Source organism: Garra rufa, chromosome 20, assembly GCF_049309525.1.
Source record: "Garra rufa chromosome 20, GarRuf1.0, whole genome shotgun sequence".
NCBI classification, from domain to species: Eukaryota; Metazoa; Chordata; class Actinopteri; order Cypriniformes; family Cyprinidae; genus Garra; species Garra rufa.
The window spans coordinates 26,493,058-26,518,001 of record NC_133380.1 but is presented as its reverse complement, the minus strand read 5'-3'; positions in this window follow the sequence as shown (position 1 = coordinate 26,518,001).

The following is a 24,944-nucleotide window of genomic DNA, read 5'->3' as shown; positions in this document are numbered from 1 at the left end:
CAAGAAATACTCACAAACCACTGAATTTAGCTGTTGATATGTTCTAATGGGTATTTAGAGTTAAATCGCTGTAATATTTACATTTTTAAGGCGGTATTTATTTCTATTTCCACCGTTTGCAGAGTGACTGTAAGTAAGAGGTTTGAATCCCGCCTCTTCAGTCGAGAGGTATTACTGTTAGAGGGCGCATTTTTTCTCAGCCCATGTAATTCATTGGGAAATTTGTCATATTCAAAAATTAATAATAAATCAACTATACATCTGATCAGTCCAAATAGATATAGCAACTCTTTCGGGACAAGGGCCCAGGTCTCTGCCAAGTTTGGGCTTTGTGGCTTCAAAGGCCTCGGAGGAGTAGCTGTCAGAAATTTCTTTAGGTCATAAGAATAATAATAATAACTAGAAGCTAAAGTTCGATGACAAACTTTAAATGTTGGCTTGGAGAGCCAAATTGGGCAGCCTTCGGGCAAAAGGGCCAGCCCAGAACACCATAGTGGATTAATATGTGTATTTTAGGTTAAAACGGCTTGCCATACTGGAATAAGTGATGAGCGCCTGCTTCAAAGCCGCGTCGCGTTGCCGTGCGGTTGAGCCGAAAAGCAGAAATAAGCAAGCATTTAAACTTTTTATTATATGACTGAACTATTATTGTGTTGGATCGCTGGAGTGTTTGTATTAAAATACCTTTAAAAGACGTGCAAATGATGTCTTTGTTAACAGACACATAAATGCAGCCGTGCATCTCATGTTAGTTAGTTAAGCCTATGAAAAACGTCATTTGCACCCAATGCAGGTCTTTAAAATATTCTTCTATATTTATTGTGTTGAATCGCTGGAGTGTTTTTATTTAAATGCCTTTAAAAGACGTGCAGTCATGTATAATTCTCAGTCGGACATCTCGGAGCTCATGTCTAAAACACTGCTGAATGCAGCGCTCTCTGTATGAAAAAACAAAATGCTCACAAACAACTGCATTTAGCTGTTGATATTTTCTAATGGGTGGACTGAATTAAATCGCTGCAATATTGTAATTTTAAAGGCGTTCTAACTCGTGCAAATTATGTCGTTCGTCTCCATGTATACTCGTTGAAAGCAATCTGTACGCGGTGAAGGAAATGCTTAGGGTTTTCAAAAAATTCGCTCAAACAGCTGAATTCAGGTCTTGATGTGTTCTAATGGGTATTTACAATTAAATGGCTGGAATATTGTAATTTTAAAGGCATTATTTTATATGCATTTTCCACCGTGTTCAAAGTGAAAGTAAGTCACAGCTCTGTAACATGTTCGTTAGTGAAACGTATTGAAAAGCTCATTTGCAGCTAATGTAGTTCTTTAAAATATTCTTGTATATTTATTGTGTTGGATCGCTGGAGTGTTTTTATTTAAATGCTTTTAAAAGACGTGCAGTCATGTATAATTCTCAGTCGGGTAAGTTAGCTCCGATCCGTGAAAGCTCGTCTGTATAACACATTTGCTGAAGACAGTGCTTTAACTTTGAAATAAAACAGATCACAAAAGGCTGATTTGTTGATGTGTTCTAATGGTATTTACAAACAAATCGCTGAAATATATTTATTTTAAAGGCGTTCTAATTCGTGCAATTCATGTTGTTTGTGAGCACATGTAGAGAGAGAGTAGCCTAGTGCTGACGGCTTGTATAAGCGCTGAAGGGTGCGAGCTTTTCTTTTACAAGAACTACTCACAAACCACTGAATTTAGCTGTTGATATGTTCTAATGGTTATTGAGAGTTAAATCGCTGTAATAATTAAATTTTTAAGGCGATATTTATTTGTATTTCCACCGATTTCAGAGTGACTGTAAGTGAGAGGTTTGAGTCCCGCCTCTTCAGTCGAGAGGTATTACTGTTAGAGGGCGCATTTTTTGTCAGCCCATGTAATTCATTGGGAAATTTGTCATATTCAAAAATTAATAATAAATCAACTGTACATCTGATCAGTCCAAATAGATATAGCAACTCTTTCGGGACAAGGGCCCAGGTCTCTGCCAAGTTTGGGCCTTGTGGCTTCAAAGGCCTCGGAGGAGTAGCTGTCAGAAATTTCTTTAGGTCATAAGAATAATAAAATATAATAATAATAATAAGTTTAAATAGCATAACAGTATGTTGGCTCTCCAAGCCAACATAACTAGAAGCTAAAGTTCGATGACAAACTTTAAATGTTGGCTTGGAGAGCCAAATTGGGCAGCCTTCGGGCAAAAGGGCCAGCCCAGAACACTTAGAGCTCTGTAATTGAATTGTTGCTAGTAAAAATGGCAGTACGACTAGAAATGCTTAGTATATTTTAGGCTAAAACAGCTTGCCATAGAGGATCGTGTGTGGATTTTAGGTTAAAACGGCTTGCCATACTAGAATATGTGATGAGCGCCTGCTTCAAAGCCGCGTCGCGTTGCCGTGCGGTTGAGGTGAAAAGCAGAAATAAGCAAGCATTTAACCTTTGTAATATATTACTATACTATTATTGTGTTAAATCGCTGCAGTTTTTGTATTTAAATACCTTTAAAAGACGTGCAAATGATGTCTTTGATGATGCAGACGAAGAACTGAGCAGTGCAAACAGCTCATTTGCACTCAATGCAGCTCTCTTTAAAATATTCTTCTATATTTATTGTGTGCAATCGCTGGAATGTTTTTATTTGATTACCTTTAAAAGACGTGCAAATGAATTCTTTGTTGACAGACTGATAATGCAGCCTTACATCTCATGTTCGTTAAAAACCTTTGAAACAGGTCATTTGCATTCAATGCGGCTCTTTAAAATATTCTTCTATATTTATTGTGTGCAATCGCTGGAATGTTTTTATTTGATTACCTTTAAAAGACGTGCAAATGAATTATTTGTTGACACAGACTGATAATGCAGCCATACATCTCATGTTCGTTAGTAAAACGTTTGAAATAGCTCATTTACACCCAATGCAGGTCTTTAAAATATTCTTCTATATTTATTGTGTTGAATCGCTGGAGTGTTTTTATTTAAATGCCTTTAAAAGACGTGCAGTCATGTATAATTCTCAGTCGGACATCTCAGAGCTCATGTCTAACACACTGCTGAATGCAGCGCTCTCTGTATGAAAAAACAAAATGCTCACAAACAACTGCATTTAGCTGTTGATATTTTCTAATGGGTGGACTGAATTAAATCGCTGCAATATTGTAATTTTAAAGGCGTTCTAATTCGTGCAAATTATGTCGTTCGTCTCCATGTATACTCGTTGAAAGCAATCTGTACGCGGTGAAGGAATTGCTTAGGGTTTTCAATAAATTCGCTCAAACAGCTGAATTCAAGTCTTGATGTGTTCTAATGGGTATTTACAATTAAATGGCTGGAATATTGTAATTTTAAAGGCATTATTTATATGCATTTTCCACCAAATTCAAAGTGAAAGTAAGTCACAGCTCGGTAACATGTTCGTTAGTGAAACTGAAAAGCTCATTTGCAGCTAATGTAGTTCTTTAAAATATTCTTGTATATTGATTGTGTTGGATTGCTGGAGTGTTTTTATTTAAATGCTTTTAAAAGACGTGCAGTCATGTATAATTCTCAGTCGGGTAAGTTAGCTCCGATCCGTGAAAGCTCGTCTGTATAACACATTTGCTGAAGACAGTGCTTTAACTTTGAAATAAAACAGATCACAAAAGGCTGATTTGTTGATGTGTTCTAATGGGTATTTACAAATAAATCGCTGAAATATATTAATTTTAAAGGCGTTCTAATTCGTGCAAATTATGTTGTTTATGAGCACATACAGAGAGAGTACATGCCGACGGCTTGTATAAGCGCTGACGGGTGCGAGCTTTTCTTTTACAAGAAATACTCACAAACCACTGAATTTAGCTGTTGATGTGTTCTAATGGGTATTTAGAGTTAAATCGCTGTAATATTTACATTTTTAAGGCGGTATTTATTTCTATTTCCACCGTTTTCAGAGTGACTGTAAGTAAGAGGTTTGAATCCCGCCTCTTCAGTCGAGAGGTATTACTGTTAGAGGGCGCATTTTTTCTCAGCCCATGTAATTCATTGGGAAATTTGTCATATTCAAAAATTAATAATAAATCAACTGTACATCCGATCAGTCCAAATAGATATAGCATATCTTTCGGGACAAGGGCCCAGGTCTCTGCCAAGTTTGGGCCTTGTGGCTTCAAAGGCCTCGGAGGAGTAGCTGTCAGAAATTTTCTTAGGTCATAAGAATAATAACTATAATAATAATAAGTTTAAATAGCATAACAGTATGTTGGCTCTCCAAGCCAACATAATAATAATAAGTTTAAATAGCATAACAATATGTTGGCTTCTCCAAGCCAACATAATAACTAGAAGCTAAAGTTCGATTACAAACTTTAAATGTTGGCTTGGAGAGCCAAATTGGGCAGCCTTCGGGCAAAAGGGCCAGCCCAGAACACCATAGTGGATTAATATGTGTATTTTAGGTTAAAACGGCTTGCCATACTGGAATAATTGATGAGCGCCTGCTTCAAAGCCGCGTCGCGTTGCCGTGCGGTTGAGCCGAAAAGCAAAAATAAGCAAGCATTTAAACTTTTTATTATATGACTGAACTATTATTGTGTTGAATCGCTGGAGTGTTTGTATTAAAATACCTTTAAAAGACGTGCAAATGATGTCTTTGTTAACAGACACATAAATGCAGCCTTGCATCTCATGTTAAAGTTAAGCCTATGAAAAACGTAATTTGCACCCAATGCAGGTCTTTAAAAATATTCTTCTATATTTATTGTGTTGAATCGCTGGAGTGTTTTTATTTAAATGCCTTTAAAAGACGTGCAGTCATGTATAATTCTCAGACAGACATCTCGGAGCTCATGTCTAACACACTGCTGAACGCAGCGCTCTCTGAAAACAAAATGCTCACAAACAACTGCATTTAGCTGTTGATATTTTCTAATGGGTGGACTGAATTAAATCGCTGCAATATTGTAATTTTAAAGGCGTTCTAATTCGTGCAAATTATGTCGTTCGTCTCCATGTATACTCGTTGAAAGCAATCTGTATGCGGTGAAGGAAATGCTTAGGGTTTTCAATAAATTCGCTCAAACAGCTGAATTCAGGTCTTGATGTGTTCTAATGGGTATTTACAATTAAATGGCTGGAATATTGTAATTTTAAAGGCATTATTTATATGCATTTTCCACCAAATTCAAAGTGAAAGTAAGTCACAGCTCGGTAACATGGTCGTTAGTGAAACTGAAAAGCTCATTTGCAGCTAATGTAGTTCTTTAAAATATTCTTGTATATTGATTGTGTTGGATCGCTGGAGTGTTTTTATTTAAATGCTTTTAAAAGACGTGCAGTCATGTTTAATTCTCAGTCGGGTAAGTTAGCTCCGAGCCGTGAAAGCTCGTCTGTATAACTCATTTGCTGAAGACAGTGCTTTAACTTTGAAATAAAACAGATCACAAAAGGCTGATTTGTTGATGTGTTCTAATGGGTATTTACAAACAAATCGCTGAAATATATTTATTTTAAAGGCGTTCTAATTCGTGCAATTTATGTTGTTTGTGAGCACATGTAGAGAGAGAGTAGCCTAGTGCTGACGGCTTGTATAAGCGCTGAAGGGTGCGAGCTTTTCTTTTACAAGAACTACTCACAAACCACTGAATTTAGCTGTTGATATGTTCTAATGGGTATTTAGAGTTAAATCACTGTAATAATTAAAATTTTAAGGCGATATTTATTTGTATTTCCACCGATTTCAGAGTGACTGTAAGTAAGAGGTTTGAGTCCCGCCTCTTCAGTCGAGAGGTATTACTGTTAGAGGGTGCATTTTTTCTCAGCCCATGTAATTCATTGGGAAATTTGTCATATTCAAAAATTAATAATAAATCAACTGTAAGTCTGATCAGTCTAAAAAGATATAGCAACTAACTTCAGAGCAGGACCCAGGTATCTGCCAAGTTTGGGGCTTGTGGCATTCAAGCCCTAGGAGGAGTAGCGTTTGTAAATTCTTGTAGCATAAGAATAATAACATATAATAATAATAATAATAAGTTTAAATAGCATAACAGTATGTTGGCTCTCCAAGCCAACATAACTAGAAGCTAAAGTTCGATGACAAACTTTAAATGTTGGCTTGGAGAGCCAAATTGGGCAGCCTTCGGGTAAAAGGGCCAGCCCAGAACACTTAGAGCTCTGTAATTGAATTGTTGTTAGTAAAAATGCTATAAGTAATGCTTAGTATATTTTAGGCTAAAACAGCTTGCCATAGTGGATTAATATGTGTATTTTAGGCTTGCCATACTGGAATATGTGATGAGCGCCTGCTTCAAAGCCGCGTCGCGTTGCTGTGCGGTTGAGCCGAAAAGCAGAAATAAGCAAGCATTTAAACTTTTTATTACATGACTGTACTATTATTGTGTTTAATCGCTGGAGTGTTTGTATTAAAATACCTTTAAAAGACGTGCAAATGATGTCTTTGTTAACAGACACATAAATGCAGCCGTGCATCTCATGTTAGTTAGTTAAGCCTATGAAAAAAGTCATTTGCACCCAATGTAGGTCTTTAAAATATTCTTCTATATTTATTGTGTTGGATCGCTGGAGTGTTTTTATTTAAATGCTTTTAAAAGACGTGCAGTCATGTATAATTCTCAGTCGGGTAAGTTAGCTCCGAGCCGTGAAAGCTCGTCTGTATAACACATTTGCTGAAGACAGTGCTTTAACTTTGAAATAAAACAGATCACAAAAGGCTGATTTGTTGATGTGTTCTAATGGGTATTTACAAATAAATCGCTGAAATATATTAATTTTAAAGGCGTTCTAATTCGTGCAAATTATGTTGTTTATGAGCACATACAGAGAGAGTTCGTGCTGACGGCTTGTATACTCGCTGAAGGGTGCAAGCTTTTCTTTTACAAGAACTAACGTTACTCACAAACCACTGAATTTAGCTGTTGATGTGTTCTAATGGGTATTTAGAGTTAAATTGCTGTAATATTTAAATTTTTAAAGCGGTATTTATTTGTATTTCCACCGATTTCAGAGTGACTGTAAGTAAGAGGTTTGAGTCCCGCCTCTTCAGTGGAGAGGTATTGCGCCTCTAGATGGCGAATTTTTTCTCAGCCCATTGAAATCCTATAGAAATTTTGCATGTAAAAAAATTAATATTAAATCAACTGTAAGTCTGATCATTCCAAAAAGATATAGCAACACTTTCGTGACCAGGGCCCAGGGCTCCGCCGAGTTTGGGGCTTGTAGCCTTAAAGCTCTAGGAGGAGTAGCGTATAGAATTTTAGTCTCAGAAGAAGTTTAATAATAACTAGAAGCTAAAGTTCGATGACAAACTTTAAATGTTGGCTTGGAGAGCCAAATTGGGCAGCCTTAGGGCAAAAGGGCCAGCCCAGACCACTTAGAGCTCTGTAATTCAATTGTTACTAGTAAAAATGCTATTACGATAAGTAATGCTTAGTATATTTTAGGCTAAAACAGCTTGCCATAGTTGATTAATATGTGTATTTTAGGTTAAAACGGCTTGCCATATCTTAAGATTCGTGCAGCGCCTGCTTCAAAGCCACGACGCGTTGCTGTGCGGTTGAGGCGAAAAGCAGAAATAAGCAATCATTTAACCTTTTTATTATATGACTGTACTATTATTGTGTTTAATCGCTGGAGTGTTTGTATTAAAATACCTTTAAAAGACGTGCAAATGATGTCTTTGTTAACAGACACATAAATGCAGCCGTGCATCTCATGTTAGTTAGTTAAGCCTATGAAAAACGTCATTTGCACCCAATGCAGGTCTTTAAAATATTATTCTATATTTATTGTGTTGGATCGCTGGAGTGTTTTTATTTAAATGCCTTTAAAAGACGTGCAGTCATGTATAATTCTCAGACGGACATCTCGGAGCTCATGTCTAACACACTGCTGAACGCAGCGCTCTCTGTATGAAAACAAAATGCTCACAAACAACTGCATTTAGCTGTTGATATTTTCTAATGGGTGGACTGAATTAAATCGCTGCAATATTGTAATTTTAAAGGCGTTCTAATTCATGCAAATTATGTCGTTCGTCTCCATGTATACTCGTTGAAAGCAATCTGTACGCGGTGAAGGAAATGCTTAGGGTTTTCAATAAATTCGCTCAAACAGCTGAATTCAGGTCTTGATGTGTTCTAATGGGTATTTACAATTAAATGGCTGGAATATTGTAATTTTAAAGGCATTATTTATATGCATTTTCCACCGAGTTCAAAGTGAAAGTAAGTCACAGCTCGGTAACATGTTCGTTAGTGAAACTTATTGAAAAGCTAATTTGCAGCTAATGTAGTTCTTTAAAATATTCTTGTATATTTATTGTGTTGGATCGCTGGAGTGTTTTTATTTAAATGCTTTTAAAAGACGTGCAGTCATAATTCTCAGTCTGGTAAGTTAGCTCCGAGCCGTGAAAGCTCGTCTGTATAACACATTTGCTGAAGACAGTGCTTTAACTTTGAAATAAAACAGATCACAAAAGGCTGATTTGTTGATGTGTTCTAATGGGTATTTACAAATAAATCGCTGAAATATATTTATTTTAAAGGCGTTCTAATTCGTGCAATTTATGTTGTTTGTGAGCACATGTAGAGAGAGAGTAGCCTAGTGCTGACGGCTTGTATAAGCGCTGAAGGGTGCGAGCTTTTCTTTTACAAGAACTACTCACAAACCACTGAATTTAGCTGTTGATATGTTCTAATGGGTATTTAGAGTTAAATCGCTGTAATAATGACATTTTTAAGGCGATATTTATTTGTATTTCCACGGATTTCAGAGTGACTGTAAGTAAGAGGTTTGAGTCCCGCCTCTTCAGTCGAGAGGTATTACTGTTAGAGGGCGCATTTTTTCTCAGCCCATGTAATTCATTGGGAAATTTGTCATATTCAAAAATTAATAATAAATCAACTGTACATCTGATCAGTCCAAATAGATATAGCAACTCTTTCGGGACAAGGGCCCAGGTCTCTGCCAAGTTTGGGCCTTGTGGCTTCAAAGGCCTCGGAGGAGTAGCTGTCAGAAATTTCTGTAGGTCATAAGAATAATAATAACTAGAAGCTAAAGTTCGATGACAAACTTTAAATGTTGGCTTGGAGAGCCAAATTGGGCAGCCTTCGGGCAAAAGGGCCAGCCCAGAACACCATAGTGGATTAATATGTGTATTTTAGGTTAATACGGCTTGCCATACTTGAATAAGTGATGAGCGCCTGCTTCAAAGCCGCGTCTCGTTGCCGTGCGGTTGAGCCGAAAAGCAGAAATAAGCAAGCATTTAAACTTCTTATTATATGACTGAACTATTATTGTTTTGGATCGCTGGAGTGTTTGTATTAAAATACCTCTAAAAGACGTGCAAATGATGTCTTTGTTAACAGACACATAAATGCAGCCGTGCATCTCATGTTAGTTAGTTAAGCCTATGAAAAACGTAATTTGCACCCAATGCAGGTCTTTAAAAATATTCTTCTATATTTATTGTGTTGAATCGCTGGAGTGTTTTTATTTAAATGCCTTTAAAAGACGTGCAGTCATGTATAATTCTCAGACGGACATCTCGGAGCTCATGTCTAGCACACTGCTGAACGCAGCGCTCTCTGTATGAAAACAAAATGCTCACAAACAAGTGCATTTAGCTGTTGATATTTTCTAATGGGTGGACTGAATTAAATCGCTGCAATATTGTAAATTTAAAGGCGTTCTAATTCGTGCAAATTATGTCGTTCGTATCCATGTAAACTCGTTGAAAGCAATCTGTGCGCGGTGAAGGAAATGCTTAGGGTTTTCAATAAATTCGCTCAAACAGCTGAATTCAGGTCTTGATGTGTTCTAATGGGTATTTACAATTAAATGGCTGGAATATTGTAATTTTAAAGGCATTATTTATATGCATTTTCCACCAAATTCAAAGTGAAAGTAAGTCACAGCTCGGTAACATGTTCGTTAGTGAAACGTATTGAAAAGCTCATTTGCAGCTAATGTAGTTCTTTAAAATATTCTTGAATATTTATTGTGTTGGATCGCTGGAGTGTTTTTATTTAAATGCTTTTAAAAGACGTGCAGTCATGTTTAATTCTCAGTCGGGTAAGTTAGCTCCGAGCCTGAAAGCTCGTCTGTATAACACATTTGCCGAAGACAGTGCTTTAACTTTGAAATAAAACAGATCACAAAAGGCTGATTTGTTGATGTGTTCTAATGGGTATTTACAAACAAATCGCTGAAATATATTAATTTTAAAGGCGTTCTAATTCGTGCAATTTATGTTGTTTGTGAGCACATGTAGAGAGAGTTCGTGCTGACGGCTTGTATACTCGCTGAAGGGTGCGAGCTTTTCTTTTACAAGAACTACTCACAAACCACTGAATTTAGCTGTTGATATGTTCTAATGGGTTTTTAGAGTTAAATCGCTGTAATATTTAAATTTTTAAGGCGGTATTTATTTGTATTTCCACCGATTTCAGAGTGACTGTAAGTAAGAGGTTTGAGTCCCGCCTCTTCAGTCGAGAGGTATTACTGTTAGAGGGCGCATTTTTTCTCAGCCCATGTAATTCATTGGGAAATTTGTCATATTCAAAAATTAATAATAAATCAACTGTACATCTGATCAGTCCAAATAGATATAGCAACTCTTTCGGGACAAGGGCCCAGGTCTCTGCCAAGTTTGGGCCTTGTGGCTTCAAAGGCCTCGGAGGAGTAGCTGTCAGAAATTTCTGTAGGTCATAAGAATAATAATAATAATAAGTTTAAATAGCATAACAGTATGTTGGCTCTCCAAGCCAACATAACTAGAAGCTAAAGTTCGATGACAAACTTTAAATGTTGGCTTGGAGAGCCAAACCGGGCAGCCTTGGGGCAAAAGGGCCAGCCCAGAACACTTAGAGCTCTCTAATTGAATTGTTGCTAGTAAAAATGGCAGTACGACAAGAAATGCTTAGTATATTTTAGGCTAAAACAGCTTGCCATAGAGGATCATGTGTGGATTTTAGGTTAAAACGGCTTGCCATACTGGAATATTGCTCCATTAGAGGGCGAAATTTTAGGAATTTTTAATGTAAAAAAATTAATAATAAATCAACTTTAAGTCTGATCAGTCTAAAAAGATATAGCAACAATCTCGGGGTCAGGGCCCAGGGCTCTGCCGAGTTTGGGGCTTGTAGCCTTAAAGCTCTAGGAGGAGTAGCGTATAGAATTTTAGTCTCAGAAGAAGTGTAATAATAATAATAATAATAATAAGTTTAAATAGCATAACAATATGTTGGCTTCTCCAAGCCAACATAATAATAAGTTTAAATAGCATAACAGTATGTTGGCTCTCCAAGCCAACATAACTAGAAGCTAAAGTTCGATGACAAACTTTAAATGTTGGCTTGGAGAGCCAAACCGGGCAGCCTTGGGGCAAAATGGCCAGCCCAGAACACTTAGAGCTCTCTAATTGAATTGTTGCTAGTAAAAATGGCAGTACGACAAGAAATGCTTAGTATATTTTATGCTAAAACAGCTTGCCATAGAGGATCATGTGTGGATTTTAGGTTAAAACGGCTTGCCATACTGGAATATTGCTCCATTAGAGGGCGAAATTTTAGGAATTTTTAATGTGAAAAAATTAATAATAAATCAACTGTAAGTCTGATCAGTCTAAAAAGATATAGCAACAATCTCGGGGTCAGGGCCCAGGGCTCTGCCGAGTTTGGGGCTTGTAGCCTTAAAGCTCTAGGAGGAGTAGCGTATAGAATTTTAGTCTCAGAAGAAGTTTAATAATAACTAGAAGCTAAAGTTCGATGACAAACTTTAAATGTTGGCTTGGAGAAGCAAACCGGGCAGCCTTCGGGCAAAAGGTCCAGCCCAGAACACTTAGAGCTCTCTGATTGAATTGTTGCTAGTAAAAATGCTATTACGATAAGTAATGCGTAGTATATTTTAGGTTAAAACAGCTTGCCATAGTGGATTTATGTGTATTTTAGGTTAAAACGGCTTGCCATACAACAAGTGTGCAGCGCGTGCTTGAAAGCGTTGCTGTGCGGTTGAGCCTAAAAGCATTAAAGCATTTAAGCTGTGTAATATATTACTCTACAATTATTGTGTTTAATCGCTGGATTGTTTGTATTTAAATACCTTTAAAAGACGTGCAAATGATGTCTTTGATGATGAAGATGAAGACTGAGCAGTGCATCTCATGTTAGTTAGTTAAGCCTATGAAAAAAGTAATTTGCACCCAATGCAGGTCTTTAAAATATTATTCTACATTTATTGTGTTGAATCGCTGGAGTGTTTTTATTTAAATGCCTTTAAAAGACGTGCAGTCATGTATAATTCTCAGTCGGACATCTCGGAGCTCATGTCTAACACACTGCTGAACGCAGCGCTCTCTGTATGAAAACAAAATGCTCACAAACAACTGCATTTAGCTGTTGATATTTTCTAATGGGTGGACTAAATTAAATCGCTGCAATATTGTAATTTTAAAGGCGTTCTAATTCGTGCAAATTATGTCGTTCGTCTCCATGTATACTCGTTGAAAGCAATCTGTACGCGGTGAAGGAAATGCTTAGGGTTTTCAATAAATTCGCTCAAACAGCTGAATTCAGGTCTTGATGTGTTCTAATGGGTATTTACAATTAAATGGCTGGAATATTGTAATTTTAAAGGCATTATTTATATGCATTTTCCACCGAGTTCAAAGTGAAAGTAAGTCACATCTCGGTAACATGGTCGTTAGTGAAACTGAAAAGCTCATTTGCAGCTAATGTAGTTCTTTAAAATATTCTTGTATATTTATTGTGTTGGATCGCTGGAGTGTTTTTATTTAAATGCTTTTAAAAAAGGTGCAGTCATAATTCTCAGTCGGGTAAGTTAGCTCCGAGCCTGAAAGCTCGTCTGTATAACACATTTGCTGAAGAAAGTGCTTTAACTTTGAAATAAAACAGATCACAAAAGGCTGATTTGTTGATGTGTTCTAATGGGTATTTACAAATAAATCGCTGAAATATATTAATTTTAAAGGCGTTCTAATTCGTGCAAGTTATGTTGTTTATGAGCACATACAGAGAGAGTTCGTGCTGACGGCATGTATGTATACTCGCTGAAGGGTGCGAGCTTTTCTTTTACAAGAACTAACGTTACTCACAAACCACTGAATTTAGCTGTTGATGTGTTCTAATGGGTTTTTAGAGTTAAATCGCTGTAATATTTACATTTTTAAGGCGATATTTATTTGTATTTCCACCGATTTCAGAGTGACTGTAAGTAAGAGTTTTGAGTCACGCCTCTTCAGTCGAGAGGTATTACTGTTAGAGGGCGCATTTTTTCTCAGCCCATGTAATTCATTGGGAAATTTGTCATTTTCAAAAATTAATAATAAATCAACTGTACATCTGATCAGTCCAAATAGATATAGCAACTCTTTCGGGACAAGGGCCCAGGTCTCTGCCAAGTTTGGGCCTTGTGGCTTCAAAGGCCTCGGAGGAGTAGCTGTCAGAAATTTCTGTAGCTCATAAGAATAATAACATATAATAACTAGAAGCTAAAGTTCGATGACAAACTTTAAATGTTGGCTTGGAGAGCCAAATTGGGCAGCCTTCGGGCAAAAGGGCCAGCCCAGAACACTTAGAGCTCTCTGATTGAATTGTTGCTAGTAAAAATGCTATTACGATAAGAAATGCTTAGTATATTTTAGGCTAAAACAGCTTGCCATAGAGGATTTATGTGTATTTTAGGTTAAAACAGCTTGCCATACAACAAGTGTGCAGCGCGTGCTTGAAAGTGTTGCTGTGCGGTTGAGCCTAAAAGCATTAATAAGCAAGCATTTAAGCTGTGTAATATATTACTCTACTATAATTGTGTTTAATCGCTGGAGTGTTTGTATTTAAATACCTTTAAAAGACGTGCAAATGATGTCTTTGATGCAGATGAAGACTGAGCAGTGCATTCAATGTTAGTTAGTTAAGCCTGTGAAAAAAGTCATTTGCACTCAATGTAGGTCTTTAAAATATTCTTATATATTTATTGTGTGCAATCGCTGGAGTGTTTGTATTTAAATGCCTTTAAAAGACGTGCAGTCATGTATAATTCTCAGACGGACATCTCGGAGCTCATGTCTAACACACTGCTGAATACATCGCTCTCTGGGTGAAAACAAAATGCTCACAAACAACTGCATTTAGCTGTTGATATTTTCTAATGGGTGGACTGAATTAAATCGCTGCAATATTGTAATTTTAAAGGCGGTCAAATTCGTGCAAATTATGTCGTTCGTCTCCATGTATACTCGTTGAAGGCAACCATATGCGGTGAAGGAAATGCTTAGGGTTTTCAATAAATTCGCTCAAACAGCTGAATTCAGGTCTTGATGTGTTCTAATGGGTATTTACAATTAAATGGCTGGAATATTGTAATTTTAAAGGCATTATTTATATGCATTTTCCACCGAGTTCAAAGTGAAAGTAAGTCAAAGCTCGGTAACATGTTCGTTACTGAAACGTATTGAAAAGCTCATTTGCAGCTAATGTAGTTCTTTAAAATATTCTTGTATATTTATTGTGTTGGATCGCTGGAGTGTTTTTATTTAAATGCTTTTAAAAGACGTGCAGTCATGTATAATTCTCAGACGGAGATGTGAAGCTCATCTGTAAGACAATCTGTAAAGACAGCGGTTTAACTTTTACACAAAACAGCTCACAGCTGAATGTAGCCGTTGATGTGTTCTAATGGGTATTTACAAATAAATCACTGAAATATATTAATTTTAAAGGCGTTCTAATTCGTGCAAATTATGTTGTTAATGAGCACATACAGAGAGAGTACATGATGACGGCTTGTATAAGCGCTGAAGGGTGCGAGCTTTTCTTTTACAAGAACTACTCACAAACCACTGAATTTAGCTGTTGATATGTTCTAATCGGTATTTAGAGTTAAATCGCTGTAATATTAAAATTTTTAAGGCGGTATTTATTTGTATTTCCACCGATTTCAGAGTGACTGTAAGTAAGAGGTTTGAGTCCCGCCTGTTCAGTCGAGAGGTATTACTGTTAGAGGGCGCATTTTTTCTCAGCCCATGTATTTCATTGGGAAATTTGTCATATTCAAAAATTAATAATAAATCAACTGTACATCTGATCAGTCCAAATAGATATAGCAACTCTTTCGGGACAAGGGCCCAGGTCTCTGCCAAGTTTGGGCCTTGTGGCTTCAAAGGCCTCGGAGGAGTAGCTGTCAGAAATTTCTGTAGGTCATAAGAATAATAATAATAATAAGTTTAAATAGCATAACAGTATGTTGGCTCTCCAAGCCAACATAATAATAATAAGTTTAAATAGCATAACAATATGTTGGCTTCTCCAAGCCAACATAATAATAAGTTTAAATAGCATAACAATATGTTGGCTCTCCAAGCCAACATAATAATAATAAGTTTAAATAGCATAACAGTATGTTGGCTCTCCAAGCCAACATAATAATAATAATAAGTTTAAATAGCATAACAATATGTTGGCTCTCCAAGCCAACATAATAATAATAATAATAAGTTTAAATAGCATAACAGTATGTTGGCTCTCCAAGCCAACATAATAATAATAATAAGTTTAAATAGCATAACAGTATGTTGGCTCTCCAAGCCAACATAACTAGATAAAAAAGTTAGTCGAGACAAACTTTAAGTTGGCTTGAGAAAGCCGGACCAGAAAGTTTAAAGAAGTTTAACGTTTTAAGAAGTTTAAAAAGTTTAAGAAATTAAAGTATAAAAAGTTTTACAAGTTTAAAAACAATTTGCTAGTATGTTTTTAGTTGTTTAAGCATGATTAGCAAGTTACAAGCATGATTAGCATGTCACTAACATGTTGTTAGCATGACTAGCATGACGTTAACAAGATGCTAGCATGGATAGCATGTTGCTAGCATGACTAGCATGTTACTAGCATGATGTTAGCATGTCTAGCATGTCGTTAGCATGACTAGCATGTTGTTAGCATGTCGTTAGCATGACTAGCATGTCACTAGCATGATTTTAGCATGTTGCTAGCATGCCACTAGCATTATTTTAGCATGACTAGCAAGTCGCTAGCATGATTTTAACATGACTAGCAAGTCGCTAACATGATTTTAGCAAGTCGCTAGCATGATTTTAGCATGACTAGCAAGTCGCTAGCATGATTTTAGCAAGTCGCTAGCATGATTTTAGCATGACTAGCAAGTCGCTAGCATGATTTTAACATGACTAGCAAGTTGCTAGCATGATTTTAGCAAGTCGCTAGCATGATTTTAGCATGACTAGCAAGCCACTAGCATGATTTTAACATGACTAGCAAGTCACTAGCATGATTTTAGCATGATTTTAGCATTACTAGCAAGTCGCTAGCATGATTTTAACATGACTAGCAAAAGTCACTAGCATGATTTTAGCATGACTAGCAAGTCACTAGCATGATTTTAGGATGACTAGCAAATCATTAGCATGATTTTAACATGACTAGCAAGTTGCTAGCATGATTTTAGTATGACTAACAAGTCGCTAGCATGATTTTAGGATGACTAGCAAATCATTAGCACGACTTTAGCATGATTAACAAGTCGCTAGCATGATTTTAGCATTACTAGCAAGTCGTTAGCATGATTTTAGCATGACTAGCAAGTCACTAGCATGATTTTAGCATGACTAGCAAAGTCGTTAGCAGGATTTAAGCATGACTAGCAAGTCGCTAGCAGGATTTTAGCATGATTAGCAAGTCGTCAACATGATTTTAGCATGACTAGCAAGTCGCTAACATGATTTTAGCAAGTCACTAGCATGATTTTAGCATGATTAGCAAGTCGCTAGCATGATTTTAGCAAGTCATTAGTATGATTTTAGCATGACTAGCAAGTCGCTAGCATGATTTTAGCATGACTAGCAAGTCGCTAGCATGATTTTAGCATGACTAGTAAGTCGCTAGCATGATTTTAGGATGACTAGCAAATCATTAGCATGATTTTAACATGACTAGCAAGTCGTTAGCATGATTTTAGGATGACTAGCAAATCATTAGCACGACTTTAGCATTATTAGCAAGTCGCTATCATGATTTTAGCATTACTAGCAAGTCGCTAACATGATTTTAGCATGACTAGCAAGTCACTAGCATGATTTTAGCATGACTAGCAAAGTCGCTAGCAGGATTTAAGCATGACTAGCAAGTAGCTAGCATGATTTTAGCATGATTAGCAAGTCGCCAACATGATTTTAAAATGACTAGCAAGTCGCTAACATGATTTTAGCAAGTCACTAGCATGATTTTAGCATGATTAGCAAGTCGCTAGCATGATTTTAGCAAGTCGTTAGTATGATTTTAACATGACTAGCAAGTCACTAACATGATTTTAGCATAACTAGCAAGTCGCTAGCATGATTTTAGGATGACTAGCAAATCATTAGCATGATTTTAACATGATTAGCAAGTCGCTAGCATGATTTTAGTATGACTAACAAGTCGCTAGCATGATTTTAGGATGACTAGCAAATCATTAGCACGACTTTAGCATGATTAACAAGTCGCTAGCATGATTTTAGCATTACTAGCAAGTCGTTAGCATGATTTTAGCATGACTAGCAAGTCACTAGCATGATTTTAGCATGACTAGCAAAGTCGTTAGCAGGATTTAAGCATGACTAGCAAGTCGCTAGCAGGATTTTAGCATGATTAGCAAGTCGTCAACATGATTTTAGCATGACTAGCAAGTCGCTAACATGATTTTAGCAAGTCACTAGCATGATTTTAGCATGATTAGCAAGTCGCTAGCATGATTTTAGCAAGTCATTAGTATGATTTTAGCATGACTAGCAAGTCGCTAGCATGATTTTAGCATGACTAGCAAGTCGCTAGCATGATTTTAGCATGACTAGTAAGTCGCTAGCATGATTTTAGGATGACTAGCAAATCATTAGCATGATTTTAACATGACTAGCAAGTCGCTAGCATGATTTTAGGATGACTAGCAAATCATTAGCACGACTTTAGCATTATTAGCAAGTCGCTATCATGATTTTAGCATTACTAGCAAGTCGCTAACATGATTTTAGCATGACTAGCAAGTCACTAGCATGATTTTAGCATGACTAGCAAAGTCGCTAGCAGGATTTAAGCATGACTAGCAAGTAGCTAGCATGATTTTAGCATGATTAGCAAGTCGCCAACATGATTTTAAAATGACTAGCAAGTCGCTAACATGATTTTAGCAAGTCACTAGCATGATTTTAGCATGATTAGCAAGTCGCTAGCATGATTTTAGCAAGTCGTTAGTATGATTTTAACATGACTAGCAAGTCACTAACATGATTTTAGCATAACTAGCAAGTCGCTAGCATGATTTTAGGATGACTAGCAAATCATTAGCATGATTTTAACATGATTAGCAAGTCGCTAGCATGATTTTAGGATGACTAGCAAATCATTAGCACGACTTTAGCATGACTAGCAAGTCGCTAGCATGATTTTAGCATGACTAGCAAATCGCTAGCAAGATTTTAGCAAGTCGCTAGCATGAGTTTAACATGACTAGCAAAGTCGCTAGTAGGATTTAAGCATGACTAGCAAGTCGCTAGCATGATTTTAGCATGATTAGCAAGTCGCCAACATGATTTTAGCATGACTAGCAAGTCGCTAGCATGATTTTAGCAAGTCACTAGCATGATTTTAGCATGAATAGCAAGTCGCTAGCATGATTTTAACATTACTAGCAAGTCGCTAGCATGATTTTAGCAAGTCTCTAGCATGATTTTAGCAAGTCACTAGCAGGATTTTAGCATGAATAGCAAGTCGTTAGCATAATTTTAACATTACTAGCAAGTCCCTAGCATGATTTTAGCATGATTAGGAAGTCGCTAAAATGATTTTAGCATGACTAGCAAGTCGCTAACATGATTTTTGCAAGTCGTTAGCATGATTTTAGCATGACTAGCAAGTTACTAGCATGATTTTAACATGACTAGCAAGTCGCTAGCATGATTTTAGTATTATTTTAGCATGATTACCAAGTCGTTAGCATGATTTTAGCATGACTAACAAGTTGCTAGCATGATTTTAACATGACTAGCAAGTAGCTAGCATGATTTTAGGATGACTAGCCAATCATTAGCACGACTTTAGCATGACTAGCAAGTCACTAGCATGATTTTAGCATGACTAGCATGTCGCTAGCAAGATTTTAGCAAGTCGGTAGCATGATTTTAGCATGACTAGCAAGTCACTAACATGATTTTAGCATTGACTAGCAAAGTCCCTAACATGATTTTAACGTGACTAGCAAGTCGCTAGCAAGATTTTAGCAAGTCGCTAGCATGATTTTAGTATGACTAGCAAGTCGCTAGCATGATTTTAGGATGACTAGCAAATCATTAGCACGACTTTAGCATTATTAGCAAGTCGCTATCATGATTTTAGCATTACTAGCAAGTCGCTAACATGATTTTAGCATGACTAGCAAGTCACTAGCATGATTTTAGCATGACTAGCAAAGTCGCTAGCAGGATTTAAGCATTACTAGCAAGTCGCTAGCATGATTTTAGCATGATTACCAAGTCGCCAACATGATTTTAGCATGACTAGCAAGTCGCTAACATGATTTTAGCAAGTCACTAGCATGATTTTAGCATGATTAGCAAGTCGCTAGCATGATTTTAGCAATTCGTTAGTATGATTTTAACATGACTAGCAAGTCACTAGCATGATTTTAGCATAACTAGCAAGTCGCTAGCATGATTTTAGGATGACTAGCAAATCATCAGCATGATTTTAACATGACTAGCAAGTCGCTAGCATGATTTTAGGATGACTAGCAAATCATTAGCACGACTTTAGCATGACTAGCAAGTCGCTAGCATGATTTTAGCATGACTAGCCAGTCGCTAACATGATTTTAGCATGACTAGCAAGTCGCTAGCATGATTTTAGCAAGTCACTAGCATGATTTTAACATTACTAGCAAGTCGTTAGCATGATTTTAACATGACTAGCAAGTTGCTAGCATGATTTTAGCAAGTCGCTAGCATGATTTTAGCATGACTAGCAAGTCACTAGCATGATTTTAACATGACTAGCAAGTCACTAGCATGATTTTAGCATGATTTTAGCATTACTAGCAAGTCGCTAGCATGATTTTAACATGACTAGCAAAAGTCACTAGCATGATTTTAGCATGACTAGCAAGTCACTAGCATGATTTTAGGATGACTAGCAAGTCGTTAGCATGATTTTAACATTACTAGCAAGTCCCTAGCATGATTTTAACATGATTAGCAAGTCGCTAACATGATTTTAGCATGACTAGCAAGTCGCTAGCATGATTTTAGCAAGTCGTTAGCATGACTTTAGCATGACTAGCAAATTACTAGCATGATTTTAACATGATTAGTAAGTCGCTAACATGATTTTAACATGACTAGCAAGTCGCTAGCATGATTTTAGCATTATTTTAGCATGATTAGCAAGTCGCTAGCATGATTTAAGCAAGTTGCTAGTATGATTTTAACATGATTAGCAAGTCGCTAGCAGGATTTAAGCATGACTAGCCAGTCGCTAGCATGATTTTAGCATGATTAGCAAGTCGCCAACATGATTTTAGCATGACTAGCAAGTCGCTAGCATGATTTTAGCAAGACTAACAAGTCGTTAGCATGATTATAGTATTACTAGCAAGTCGCTAACATGATTTTAGCACGACTAGCAAGTCGCTAGCATGATTATAGTATGACTAGCAAGTCGCTAGCATGATTTTAGCACGACTAGCAAGTCGCTAGCATGATTTTAGCATTATTTTAGCATGACTAGCAAAGTCGCTAGCATGATTTTAGCGTTACTAGCAAGTCACTAGCATGATTTCAGCACGACTAGCAAGTCGCTAGCATGATTTTAGCATTATTTTAGCATGACTAGCAAGTCGCTAGCATGATTTTAGCACAACTAGCAAGTCGCTAGCATGATTTTAGCATTATTTTAGCATGACTAGCAAGTCGCTAGCACGATTTTAACATGACTAGCAAGTCACTAGCATGATTTTAGGATGACTACCTAATCATTAGCACGACTTTGGCATGACTAGCAAATCGCTAGCAAGATTTTAGCAAGTCGCTAGCATGATTTTAGCATGACTAGCAAAGTCGCTAGCAGGATTTAAGCATGACTAGCAAGTCGCTAGCATGATTTTAGCATGATTAGCAAGTCGACAACATGATTTTAGCATGACTAGCAAGTCGCTAGCATGATTTTAGCAAGTCACTAGCATGATTTTAGCATGAATAGCAAGTCGCTAGCATGATTTTAGCATTACTAGCAAGTCACTAAAATGATTTTAGCATGATTAGCAAGTTGCTAGCATGATTTTAGCATGACTAGCAAGTCGCTAGCATGATTTTAGCAAGTTGCTAGCATGATTTTAACGTGATTAGCAAGTCGCTAGCATGATTTCAGCATTACTAACAAGTTGCTAGCATGATTTTAGCATGACTAGCAAGACGCTAGCATGATTTTAGCATGACTAGCAAGACGCTAGCATGATTTTAGCATGACTAGCAAGTCGCTAGCATGATTTAAGCAAGTTGCTAGTATGATTTTAACATGATTAGCAAGTCGCTAACATGATTTTAGCATTACTAGCAAGTCGCTAACATGATTTTAACATGACTAGCAAGTCACTAGCATGACTTTAGCATGACTAGCAAGTCGCTAGCATGATTTTAACATGACTAGCAAGTCGTTAGCATGATTTTAGCATGACTAGCAAGTCGCTAACATGATTTTAGCATGATTAGCAAGTCGCTAGCATGGTTTTAGCATTACTAGCATGTCGCTAACATGATTTTAGCATGACTCACAAGTCGCTAGCAAGATTTTATACTCGACATTGTTTCCAAATGGTTAAATGTGAGATTCTGGAAATGAGAATTAAATTTAGCGTGAACGGTCGGGTCAGGAAGAAAATTATTCTAAGTGGGTATATATAGGCTATATATTCTAAGGGTGTATCTATATAGTTAGTATATAGCGGGAGCGGGTGGAGGCGGAAGAAAATGGGAGCGGGACTAGAAAAGCACTTTGTTACAGCCTATAGACTATTCAGATACTTCAACATCAAATAAAAAGTTATTCATGAGCAGGAGCAGTTTCATTATTGTTTTATTTTCTTTTTTCCTGATGAACTTTTATTAGACTGCATTGTCCCCAACCGACAACCGACGTCGTTAAGTTATTATTAACTGACAAGATTGTGTTAAATACATTTAAATTTGAACTGATTGGTGGCTGTGACACATTAAAAACAGCTAAATTCGTTTTCGGGGATTAATTTCACACAAGCAAAAAGCAGCATAAACATCAGAACATCACGCGCAGAGCTTGTGCGCAGAGAAAAACCTAAGATGTACATAAAAGAAATAAATATGCCCATATGTGAAATATATTTTTCTGAATCAATAATAAATGAACAAAACAAAAGAGAAAAAAAATAACAAGTACAAAATTACAAAATACATTATGCATTTCAACATTTTAAACCAACAGCAAATGAAGATTTGAGAGGTAGCTCGTCTTTTTCATACCATTTATACAATTTAAGATACAATTTATTTGATTGATTTGTGTAAGTGTCACGTATTGGTCGTCTTGTCATCATGAACTCTTGCACACACATTCTGGACTGCAATCCCCATAAGCCACTGCACCAATCACTGCACACAGCTGCTCCTCGTTGACTCTCATGCATTTAAGCCACTGACACACACAGCCACCTTGCGAAGTCTTATTGTTCCGTATGGTCTTTATTTCCGAGCGTTTCTTCCCGAGTTTGTTTTCCCTGTGTTTTGATTCCTGGACTCCTCCCCGTGTTTGATTCTCGCTGCCAGCCCCGACCCCTCTGCCTGTTTTTTGACGACGATTTCTGCCTGCCCCTTTGTGTTTGTTTTGTTGAATAAATGCTGCAAATGGATCCGAACGTCTCTGACCCTCCTTGTGACAGAAGACTTCGCCGCTATAAGGATCCAGCAGTGAGTATGGTGTCATCCGGTTCCAGCACGAATCCCACTGTACAGATCATGCGTCTCAAGCAGGGTGAGCGGACTATTGAGGAGTATGCGATGGACTTCATCGAATTGGCTAATCAGTCTACTATGGATGATGGATGCATGATGATTTTCTTCCGTGGAGGACTCTTAGAGCCATTGGCTTCACTCATGCCCATGATTGAACCTAACTGGACCTTGCAATATTATATGGATCTTGCTCTTTTGTTGTGTGGCTCTCCTTTTACTGTGGGAATTGTGGAGGAGGACCATCTTCCCACAGTAAGTTCCAGCTCAGAGCCACAGCATAAGATGTCTGCCAACCCAGAGCCTGTTCACAAGATGGCCGCCCCTCCTGAGCCTGTTCACAAGATGGCCGCCCTTCCTGAGCCTGTTGCCAGGATGGCTTCTGTTCCTGAGTTCCCGACCAAGATGGCTGCCTCGCATGAGTCTGTAAGCAAGATGCCCTCCCTTCTAGAGTCTTTTCACAAGATGACCTCCCTTCTAGAGTCTGTTCGCAAAATGGCTGCCCTTCCAGAGTCTGCTCTCAAGATGGTCACCCTTCCAGAGCCATTGCACAAGATGGCTGCCCTTCCAGAGCCTCCGCTGGTCCCGCCCGGCCTTCCAGAGCCTCCGCTGGTCCCGCCCGGCCTTCCAGAGCCTCTGCTGGTTCAGCCCAGCCTTCCAGAGCCTCCGCTGGTTCAGCCCAGCCTTCCAGAGCCTCCGCTGGTTCAGCCCAGTCTTCCAGAGTCTCCGCTGGTTCCATCCAGTCGTCCTGAAATTCCTGTCTGTCCGGTTCTGGTCACGGAGGCCATGCATGGACTGTTCCCACCCACCCTCCCTGCTGCTCCAGTCCCGCCACCTCTGTCTTCTGACAGTCCCTCTGCTCACCCACATCCCACCTTCGGTGCAGAGGACTTGCTGTGGGACTGCCAGTTTCCATCAATGTCCAGACTGAAGGATCCCTCACCATCACCTCCAGTCTCAGAGTCCTGGACTCCACCTCGGCCCTCCGACCCTGCGGCTCCACCCCGGCTCTGTGCTCCCTCGTCTCCGTTGTCGGCCGTCGGCCCACCAGCTCCTCCGGGCTCCATCGTCTCTCCGGCTCCGCCCCGGTCAGTCGTCGCCCCACCTTCGCCTCTGGACTCTACTCCTCCGGCTGCGCCTCGTCACTCCGTCCTGCCGGCTCTGTGGACCTCCTCCCTCCCGTGGGCACAGCCTCGATCCTCTGTCACTCCGGCTCCGCTGCGTACCTCCGGACCTCCATCTCCGCCGGGGTCGCCAGAGCCTTGGGTTCCGCCTTGGCCCTCCGGATCCTCTGTGTCGTCCAGGACCATCGACTCTCCGGTTCCGCCTCGGCAGGGGCGTCGTAGTTGGGTGAAAAGGGGGACTAAATTACCAGGGCCCCAAGTGGGGGGAGGGCCCCTGAGGAGTGAAATTTTATTTTCCTTTAAATATAATTTTAAGATCACAATAAATGTTGTTAACTAATGTAAATCAGTGATGCGCGGGTCAATGTATAAACAACCCTAATCCGACCGACGTTTTCAACTAACGCAACTCGGACCGCAAAAAAAAAAAAAAGAAAAAAAAAGAAAAAAAAAAGAAAGAAAGAAACTATTGTTGTACCCGACCCGCTTCCTGTCTAATATTTGCGACTGACACCAGCGATTATATGCGGCTATATGCGGTGGAGATTCGTTCACTGTCAAACATCATTTGGCATTAATTAGGTAATTTTGTCAAAATAAATGTTCTTGATTACAAGAAAAATACAGATTGTTCTTGTTGTGATTTATTTTGTCTTTCCTTTATACAGATTTAAATAGTTTCGTTTTTGAAGTACTCTAAATTATGTCAGTGATTCTACACGATTAAATATGATCAAGAATTATTTTATTTCGATCTACAGTGTAATAAG